Source organism: Sturnira hondurensis, unplaced genomic scaffold (assembly GCF_014824575.4).
Source record: "Sturnira hondurensis isolate 20B ecotype Veracruz unplaced genomic scaffold, ASM1482457v3 Scaffold0018292, whole genome shotgun sequence".
Lineage (NCBI taxonomy): Eukaryota > Metazoa > Chordata > Mammalia > Chiroptera > Phyllostomidae > Sturnira > Sturnira hondurensis.
This window is the reverse complement of record NW_028090923.1, coordinates 1,139,691-1,149,887: the sequence shown is the minus strand read 5'-3', so window position 1 is coordinate 1,149,887 and position 10,197 is coordinate 1,139,691. Positions and strand designations below refer to the sequence as shown.

Here is a 10,197-nt window from a genome sequence, read left to right as displayed (position 1 = left end):
TTCATTTTGTAACTTCATAACACTAGCATAAGGAAGCAATATAAGCTACTTGAAAAAATTTTCCTCTCAAAATTGACTTTTTAAAAAATTATTGGGTTAATCATTTTTTGAATTCCTCAAACTTGATAGGTTTTCCAACTCTCTCATCTCAAAGGTAGGGATAATGTCCCCTGGTTAGATTGAGCCTTTTCATTCATTCTTATTTATCCCTCATTCTCTGTCTTTACTTTTTCTCTGTCTCTTCTTCCACTACTACTATCAACAACAACCACAACAACAATAATAATAGTAATAACAAATGTGTATTAGTCGGCCCACTTTATCATAAAATTCAGGGATACCTCTCTTCAGGAGAATGTCATCAAGCATGTGCTTTCTTCCTTTTGACTCTCTGTTAGTTCAGTGTGCTAAGCAGCCCTTCACAGGTGAAGGTAAAATGGTTAGCACAGACTCCTGGCATGCTGTCAGCCTAAACTTACTTTCCTGCCCACCTCCTGGCTGATTTCTTTAATTCTAGCCATTTCTCTCTTTAATTTTTCTTTCATGCTGATAACATGTATCTCTTGTCAATATTTCTGGATTCAAGTGTAGTTTGTGACTATAAAATGACTGTTCTTTATGTTGGATTCAGCAAAATTACAGTTTTCAGTTGAAGAAGGTCAGTTTTCAAGACTCAATACATAACCCAAGTGTAACAACACTTTTTAAAAGATTTTATTTATTTATCTTTAGAGGGGAAGGGAAGGAAAGAGCGAGAGAAATATCAATGTATGGTTGCCTCTCATGATTCCCCTGCTTGGAACTGGCCTGCAACCCAGGCATGTGCCCTGACTGGGAATCGAACTGCGATCCTTTGGCCTACACTCAATCCACTGAGCTTCAGCAGCCAGGTCAGTTTTTAGTCTGATGAGTAAGAAATGTAATGTTACCTTTGACCATCAAACCTCATTGTTTACTCATAACCCTATGATTCAGGTTGCTCAGTCACCCTCACAAGACTTTATTCCACATTATTCTGGCTCTTTTCAGAAAGTGTTGATTCTCTAAAACCTATCTTCAATGGTGTTTGGTAAAATGCATTACCAAAAAAGAAAGTCTTCTGACTTTAGGGAGAATAATAAGATAGGTATCAAGCTTTCCAGAATAACTATTATCTAAAGGACAGCATGTAGTTAGCTATATAAATTGTGGTTAAAAATCAGTCATAACTTTTTAGATATTCATATGTTAAATACGTGTGCCATACATATGCATGGGCATACTTATATATAGAAACACTTATACAAGGGAAAAAACCTTCTCTGTAAGTTAGAAAACATTAACTTCATTGTGACATATTTTCATTTTATCAATCTGTCAACTAAAAATAGAGAGATGCCTTTAGTTAAAGATACCTATTTCCAATGTGCTTTTTGAGTATGGTCAGGCAGAAGACCCATACTTTACCTGTCACATCCATATTGTGATTCAAGAGAGACTTGTCTTTTCCTGGTCATATAATTTCATCCCTTAAGGAATTCACTCACCATTTCATCATTAGTTGTGCCTAAACTCCAGAATAACTAGTAAAGTTGGGCACCCTGGTCGAAAGAAGAGAGATTATGGGAGGATTTCTGGACAGACCATGACCAAGATTTCCTACAACCTTACTATTGATTTCCACATTCAGTCTGTTCTGACTTTTCACCTTAACCCAAATTCTGCAGCAGGAAACACAACATGCTTTTTAACAATAAATAGCAATAAAAACAAATACTGACCACAGACTAAAAATTGAGCTTTTCACTTAGCAACATAATAATACTCTTCCTAGAGACATAATATATTCCATATATTTGAAATATTATTATGTATAGAATATTCCAAATTGTTAGCATATGAAAATGTAAAGAACAAGATGAAATCTGCATAGCTCCCCAAAGCCCAACATAAAATGCAGCATATTTACAGTGTCCTCATTTAACTTTTTAAAGACTTATTTTCTTATTATTTATTATTTTAACACATGAAGATAGTTTTAAAAAGCCAAGTAGCTATAAAAGACTTGTCTAGAAGTCATACCCTGTTCCTGGGCTCTCCACTCCAAATACAAGTTCTCACTTCTGTTCTCTTGCTCTCTCTCTCTCTCTCTCTTTTTAGTAAATTCTTTTAGGAATAATGTATGAAATTTTTAATAATATGCTGCTATTACTGCCTTTTAGTCAGTGTCCTCTAAAATTCTGTCCTCCCAGTTTACTTATTTTTAGTAAAATAAGTAGCTAGGGTTGGCAGTACTCTAATTATGTAAATATTATTCACTTCAGAGCCAAGTAGGATACTATGATTAAGTCTCCTTTCTGGGATGACCTTCCTGTTCCTGGAATAAATTAAGTTTTCCTGTTTGCAGTCTCTGGTAGACATTGCTTCATTCTGGAGCTTTGGGGAAATCATGGGCTTTGAAATTAGTAAAGTCACATTTAATGTTGACAGTGTTATTGTTTGTGACCTTTGGTAGAGTGTGTAGATTTTGGAGCCTCAGTAATCATTTCCATGGGGAGAGGAGAATTGTGTAAATCAATAATTTCCTTAAAGAATATCTGTGAAGAATAAAAAGAAATAGCACATCTGCACACATCTACCCACAGCTCCATCCACTAGACATAGTTTTGGTACTGATATCAAAACCATGAGGTGGGTGAGCTTAGAACTATTTCCGTTGCTTAGAAGGGGACAGAGGCTCAGGAACACTAAAGAGTGAAACAGCAGAAAAGGACTCAGACACAAGCTTTCTAATTCCTGTCAAGGGCCCTTAACTCCAAGGCAAGATGAGGCTTGGTCCAGCCAAATCATCAATAGTAAAGCTCCAAAACAAAATTATGCAACTTATCCTTTTTCTTAGTTAATTTGGATTATTGGTGGAGTGCCCTTAAATTCTTTCTCTCTTTGTGCTTGCTTCGGCAGCACATATACTGAAATTAGAACGATACAGAGAAGATTAGCATGGCCCCTGTGCAAGGATGACACACAAATTCTTTCTCTCTTTTTTTCAAACCCAGGAAGACTCTAACAGAGACAATGTAAAAGATACGGGAAATTGGTATAGAAAGTTACATAGTATTAAAGTCTCCAGGATGTTATGGGATCACTGTTTAATTTTCTACCTCCATCTATGCATTTAAAAGCTCCCCTATGGCCCTGAACCTGAAGATGTGACCGAGTTATTGTCCTAGCTTTGGTGCTTCTTATCTTATAAATTGTCATAAAACCAGTACATTTTCAGGCTAGGTATCTTAAGTTCAAAAATAATTATTACAGATACTGGAAATATTAAAAGAACCAAACATTTATCAGTTGGATAGTAAGGTTATTGGTTTGGCTGTAATCTTGTTTTGTTTTTTTCATTTTACCTTTATTAGTGGGATTATCAGAAAAACTTGCAGAGCTTTTATAAGCTACTAGAACCTCATTAGGCCATTCTGAAAATCTAATATGCACCAACTCCTTTTTGAGAATCACTAATCTATATAAACTTTAATAACTTTTTTTACCCTTAGTAACTTTTTTGGCCTGCTTCCCCCAAAAATATTTTCATAGCCTCCTTAGCCAAATGGTTATTCTCGTGTTATATTTGTGTAAAAGTGAAGTTCAGTGAAATTAAGGAACTGAAGGCTTTGTCCAGTCAGGAGTCTTTGCCAGTGATCTACTGCCTCTGGCTATCTCCTCTGGTTGTTCATCTGGTCTCTAGGACTCAGCAGTCAGGCTTTATTTAGCATCACAGGGCCAGAGCAGTTACCCTCCTGGGGTTGGGGCTATTGTTTCCCCTCAGGATCCTGCCGCTCAGAGGGGAGTGGTCTGCCTGAGCAGGATGGTTGCTGCCATTTGTGAGATGGCTCGGCACCAGGATCTCAGTGTCTACTCTCTCAGTTCTCTCCCTCAAGCTTCAGTCCTTGGTCTCTCCTCAAGCATCACCAGCTCACTCTGCCCCCGCCTTTGCTGGAGCCCCGGGTAAGTGGCTGCAAATGAAAATTTGTGTGTTGGCCCTTTAAATGGCCCTTGCGTCTCCAGACAGAGACAGGATGTCTCTGTCTCTGGCAGAGAGCAACCTTGCCGGTTTTCACTGCCAGTTGTTATCTGTATACTTTTAGGGCTTTAGTGCTCTAGGCTGGGAATCCTAGTTTAAGGTTTAGACTTCATTCTTAGGGGGATCCAAACTGCTGCTTAATTATCCCTCTGGCTCTGTTACCTGTGGGTTCCCAACCAGCCCTCTTGAGTGTCTGCTACCCTCCTTACCAGTTCGGTTGTGCCAAAGCTGGTTCTTCTGTCTGTCTTAAGTTATATAGCTTCTGTCTCACTATTGCTCAGTTGTTTGTTCCAGGCAGTTTCTCCACAATTGAGCTGTAATTTCAGATTGGCCTGGGGAGAAGGACAGTGTGACTTCCACTCACACCTCTGCCATCTTGTCTGATTTTTTTCAGCTCAACTTCTTCAGTTTCTACAACATCCAATCAAGTGGAGATCTCTGGGGTTTTTTCTAAGCCACTATTTTGACTTTGTTTTATTTAATTTCACAAAAACCTAATTGGAGTTTATGTAATGTAATTTTATAGTATGTAATTAGAAGACTGTAACAATTCTACAAAAACAGACATACAATGTCAGAATTCCTTAAAAGCAACTGGTATCATATTCTTCTTTTGCATAAAACATACATTAACTGCCAGTTGTTCACCAAAATCAATCTATGTAAGACAATAAGGTCCAATACAGTCAATAAGAAAAGTAGTTGTGAACAAAAGATAAAAAAAAGTTTTTCTAGATAATGTAGAGGAAGGAACAGTACCTTTCATAAAATAAGCCCTTCAACACTGGGAGATTTGTACTATTGTGTTGCATAGTAATGTGTCACCTCTGAGACCTGGTGCCCTGTCATAAGAAGGAAGAAATTTCCTGGTAATTAAATCAAACATTTGAGAAGATAGAAACGTCCAGGCCACAACAATCCACTGCTTGTGCAACCTTGCACAGAGGGTGCAGAAATCCTGACTTGGAAGAGTTCCCAAACTGGGGTCCATGATCAACGTCAAAGACACCCTGGCCTTTCCAACATAGTCTGTTGACCCTTTCTCTACAAGGACAGCTCAGGGCATGGAAACATCTCCTGCTCCACACAATACCTTCCAGCTCCACACATTACTTTTCATGAGGATCTGCGATTAGTAGGTGTGATGCACAAAAATATCGGATGGACCGTTTCTTTTAGGCTTGACTTTCTCTAGATCTCATTAATCTCATTCAAGATGAGTGGGTACTCATCTAAGTGGCTGATGAACACACTAAGGAATATTAATAAACACTGTGGCCTCAGAGCCTCAAATACTTGAAATCACATACCTCAAAGAATATAATCTATTGTCAGGAAAGACCTCATTCCTCCAGAGGGAGAGAGCAACACGGTATTTATCAAACTCTGTGCATTTATTAGTGGTGGAAGTGGTGTTTAACTCCTGAATGTGCCTACTCTGCCACAGTGCTGTTTGTCTCCCAGGACCTGCTTTGGGGCACCTTTCTGTCAGCCAGAACCTCTCTAGGGCTCCTCACCCTTATGATCATGGTGCCTTGGGTCAAAGCTTCCTCAAGCTCGATCTACTTCTCTCACATGCCTCCTTTCTGAGGTTTGGTCATGGCTTAGAAGGGATCTCAAAGCTTGCTTCCTCTGGGCACAACCTATTGAATAGCCAGGACTGATGATTTTGTGATCTAGATGTCTGTTACAAGCAAGGAGGTTGGTTGATGGCAGGATTGATCAAGTCAACCTTTTATACAAATTTTAATAATAAATATGAAGCGACAATTTCATTCACAGTTCACTAGCATGTTAGAACTTCACTAGCATATTAGAACTTCAGTACTGTAGTGCTCACAGGGCTTTCTGAGAAAACATGCCAGCACAGTGTCCCTCTTCTCTACCTAAAAAATTAGACTGGCACTACCCTTTGAGATTTTGGTGGTTTACAAAGTCCTCCAGATTTCTTTATATTATCAGGGATATTCATAAACATATATTAAAAACTAAATTATTTTGCTACTGTTCTGTTATGAAAATGTTATTGATCCCCAATAAATCAGTTTCATTTAAATTTGTGCTAAAGAAAAAGAAACTGGCTCAACTTACTTGTAGTGAGCACTGCAACTCATGCCTCATTTTGGAACAGGCAGGATGTGTGGAAGATTCCAAATGAGACCCTAGCCTGTGTGAACATTGAGCTTTATGTATATAAGTGTTAATGCCCATAGCTTGTTCTGTAATGCCTATGAGATCTTTTGAAGAACCACATGGAATGTTGCATAAAACCCCATATTCGAAGGGAAGTCCTTTCAGTTGGTTTGAAATCCCTTTAAAACCCCCCCAGTCTGTTTGTTTGTCTTTTTAACTAATCTTTGAAGAATATTGCAGGAAAATACCACCAAAATAACCATTCATAGGAAATCACCTTTCCACTCTTCAAAATTCAAACATTCTGCAGGAAAACTAAAAATAGATCAGAGATCAGTTCACACTGTGGTTATTATAAATTTATAGAAAAAGAAAGGACCTTTCAAGATTATCTATTCTACTTCCTGTCTTCCTAACTTTAGCTAGGAAGACTTCCTCAAAAGTCCAGGTAAGTCAACAAATGTTCAAATACTTTTTTGAAAAATTTCAAAATCCCTATTACCAATTCAGTTTAATTTTTTTAAGAGAGAGGGAAAGGAAGAGAGAAAGAGAGGTAGAAAAACATCAATACTTTGATGTGAGAGAAACATTGGTCAGTTGCCTCTTGCATGTGCCCCGACCAGGACCAAGCCCACATCCCAGGTAGTGCCCTGACAAGGAATCAGACCAGCAACCTTTTGCTTTGCAGAATAATGCCCAATTAAGCCACACCAGTCATGGCTTCTTTTTAATTCGTAATAAACATCACTGCTCTATTTTATATCAAGGTCAACTTCCTTATGCTGACACAGATTGATTTTTTTCTCTTTGTTCTAACATGGTAAACGTACTGCTAAGTGGACTTAGACAAATCAAAGTGTAGCATAAATCTACAGCACCAGAATATTTCCAAATAAATATACATTTATAGGCTTGGCAACTATTATTGTGTTTGTATTTTTAATATTTTATATATCCAGACTAGACAACCCCACTTTATTAAACTCTCTTAACCTTACTACATTTTAAATTGTTTTAAGTATATTTTATTGATTATGCTGTTATAGTTGTCCCATTTACCCCCTTTATTCCCCTCTTCCCTGCACACCCCCTCCCACCCACATTCCCCCCTTTCAGTTCATGTCCAGTTCATGTTCAGTTCATGCTCAGTTCATGGGAAGTACGAATAAGTTCTTTGGCTTCACCATTTCCTATACAATTCTTAACCTCCCCCTGTCTATTTTCTACCTACCATTTATGCCATTTATTCTCTATACCCTTCCCTTCTCTCCCTCTCCCACTATCTCCCTAATAACCCTCCCCGTGCTCTCCATTTCTGTGATTCTGTTCCTGTTCTAGTTGTTTGCTTAGTTTGTCTTTGTTTTTGCTTTTGTTTTAGGTTCAGTTGTTAGTAACTGAGTTTGTTGTCATTTTACTGTTGATATTTTTTATCTTCTTTTTCTTAGGTAAGTTCCTTTAACATTTCATACAATAAGGGTTTGGTGATGATGAACTCCTCTAACTTGACCTTATCTAGGAAACTCTTTTTCTGCCCTTCCATTTTGAATGATAACTTTACTGGATAGAGTAATCTTGGATGTAGGTCCTTGCCTTTCATGATGTGGAATACTTCTTTCCAGACCTTTCTCACCTGTAAGGTTTCTTTTGAGAAATCAGCTGATAGTCTGATGGGTACTCCTTTGTAGGTAACTCTCTCCTCTCTTCTTGCTGCTTTAAGATTCTCTACTTCTTCTCTTTAATCTTGGGTAATGTAATTATGATGTGCCTTGGTGTGTTCTTCCTTGGGTCCAACTTCTTTGGGACTTTCTTAGCTTCCTGGACTTCCTGGAAGTCTATTTCCTTTAATAGATTGAGAAAGTTTTCCATCATTATTTGTTTAAATAAGTTTTCAGTTTCTTGCTCTTCTTCTTCTTCTAGCACCCCTATGATTCGGATGTTGGAACATTTAAAGATGTCCTGGAGGTTCCTAAGCCTCTCCTCATTTTTTGTATTCTTGTTTCTTCATTCTGTTCTGGTTAAATGTTTCTTTTTTCCTTCTATTCCAAACCATTGATTTGAGTCCTGGTTTCCTTCCCATCACTGTTGGTTCCCTGTATATTTTGCTTTATTTCACTTTGGGTAGCCCTCGTTTGTTCCTTCATTTTGCATCTGAGCTCAATCAGTTCTGTGAGCATCCTGATCAGCAGTATTTTGAACTGTGCATCTGATAGGATGGCTATCTCTAACTTGCTTAGTTGTATTTTTTCTGGAACTTTGATCTGTTGTTTCATTTGGGCCATTTTTTTTCTCTTGGTGCACCTGTTACATATAAGGGGCAGAGCCTTAGGTGTTCACCAGGGTGGAGCATCTCACATCGCTGCCCTTGTGACCCTGTATGTCAGAGAGGGGTCCAAGAGGGAAGAGTGCTGCTTGCTCCCCTCTTTGCCAGTTTTCAGTCACTTGTCCCACTGTCCACAAGCAAATTGGGCCCTTCTGACGCTGATCCCTAGGTGGGTAGTTTTGTGTATGTTCTAGGACCCTGTGAGTCTCTCCAATGAACTCTCCTGTGGGGCTGGAAGTTTCTCTTGCCACCTCAACCCCCACAGATGTTTTTTAGTCAGCAGCTTGGAGGCTTTATTTCCTTCTCTGCACTGGAATTCTGGGTTGCTCAGTCTATCTCACTCCCCAGTTGTTCCTCCCAGTTTATCTGCATGCAAATGTGGGACTGCTCTGTCCATCAGCCACTATCTGCCCCAGTCCCATCCATCCAGCTGCCCGTCTCCACCCCTCCTGCAGTTCTGGATGAGTGTTTCTTCTTTAACTCCTTGGTTGTCCAGCTTCCACACACTATGATTTTCTGTAATTTCTGGTTGTTTTTTCTTTTTAAATTTGTTGTACTTCTTTTAGTTATGTGAGGAGGCAGAATGTGTCAACCTATGTCTTCATCTTGGCCAGAAGTCCCACTTTATTTTAAATTTTACTCTTATCTTTATCCTGGTAATTCCATCAGGAAGTCCTACTTATAGTAAGGTAGAACTTAGAATATGTAAATATTAGAACTCTTAAAAAGAAAAATCAAATTTTAGACTGCCAAGTATAAAATTCACAAATGTTACAATTCTTTCTAAATCCTAGGGCCAAAACAGGAAAGTGGCAACTCTCTCTCTCTTTTCCAGCCGATTGGCAACTAGAGCTCCATAAGCTAAAAGCACTGACTCTGTATGTTTTTTTCTGACTCATAACTACATGAACAGAGAGGTGGAAACAAATGAGCTTTGCACTTCCCTCATTCATTACATTTATTGTCTAATACTTATTTCAGAGCACATAGATATCACTCTGATGGCCGTTATGGAAATGCTTAGACATATTTGTTAGGTGTCATGGGAACTTCCAAGAAATGACCAGTAACTTTAGAGTCAGTGGCAGGAGAAGAAAAAGCATTGTGGTTTTTAGTAATAATGTTTTTAAAAGATTGCATTACATGTGTAAAAACTCTATCTACAAAGGCAGTCCAAAACTCAGGGATTCACTGTACAAGGTATCATACATAAGCACCTAGCTAGTAAGGATCATACAGAGAATTGGTCATGTATCTTTTACATGTTCTTGTATAATATCTGTGAATCATGAAACAGTATTTTATAACATTCTTTGATTAAAATAATATAAGGCAATTTTAGTTTAATAATAATTTGGTGAAACCAAGAATTTTCATTTAGGATCTATTGCTCCTGATGGGTAACTATAGTAATAAGTATTTTGGAATTTAGGTTTTAGATTATTTTGTTTTGATTTATCATCATTACCAAGTCTATAATGAGGAAAAACTTTCAGATATTGGGTTTTCCCCACACAGCTGTGATAATGCCTAACCAAAAAATGAGATGGTGGCTCATAAAATACCTTTCCAAGATTTTTTTGGTACCAGGCTGATTAATATACACACATATGTATGTGTATATATAAATATGTATAAATCAGTAGTTTTATGAAATAGAAACAGTTGGATGAATTCTAGAATA

General features: G+C 38.0%; 1 non-coding gene across 1 annotated transcript; it reads left to right on the top strand.

Moving 5' to 3' along the window:
* The first annotated feature begins 2,924 nt into the window (after positions 1–2,924).
* On the top strand, positions 2,925–3,026 carry LOC119002865 (U6 spliceosomal RNA). Its single transcript, XR_005069829.1, has one exon. It is a non-coding gene; the product is annotated as a U6 spliceosomal RNA (small nuclear RNA).
* Positions 3,027–10,197: the final 7,171 nt, after the last annotated feature.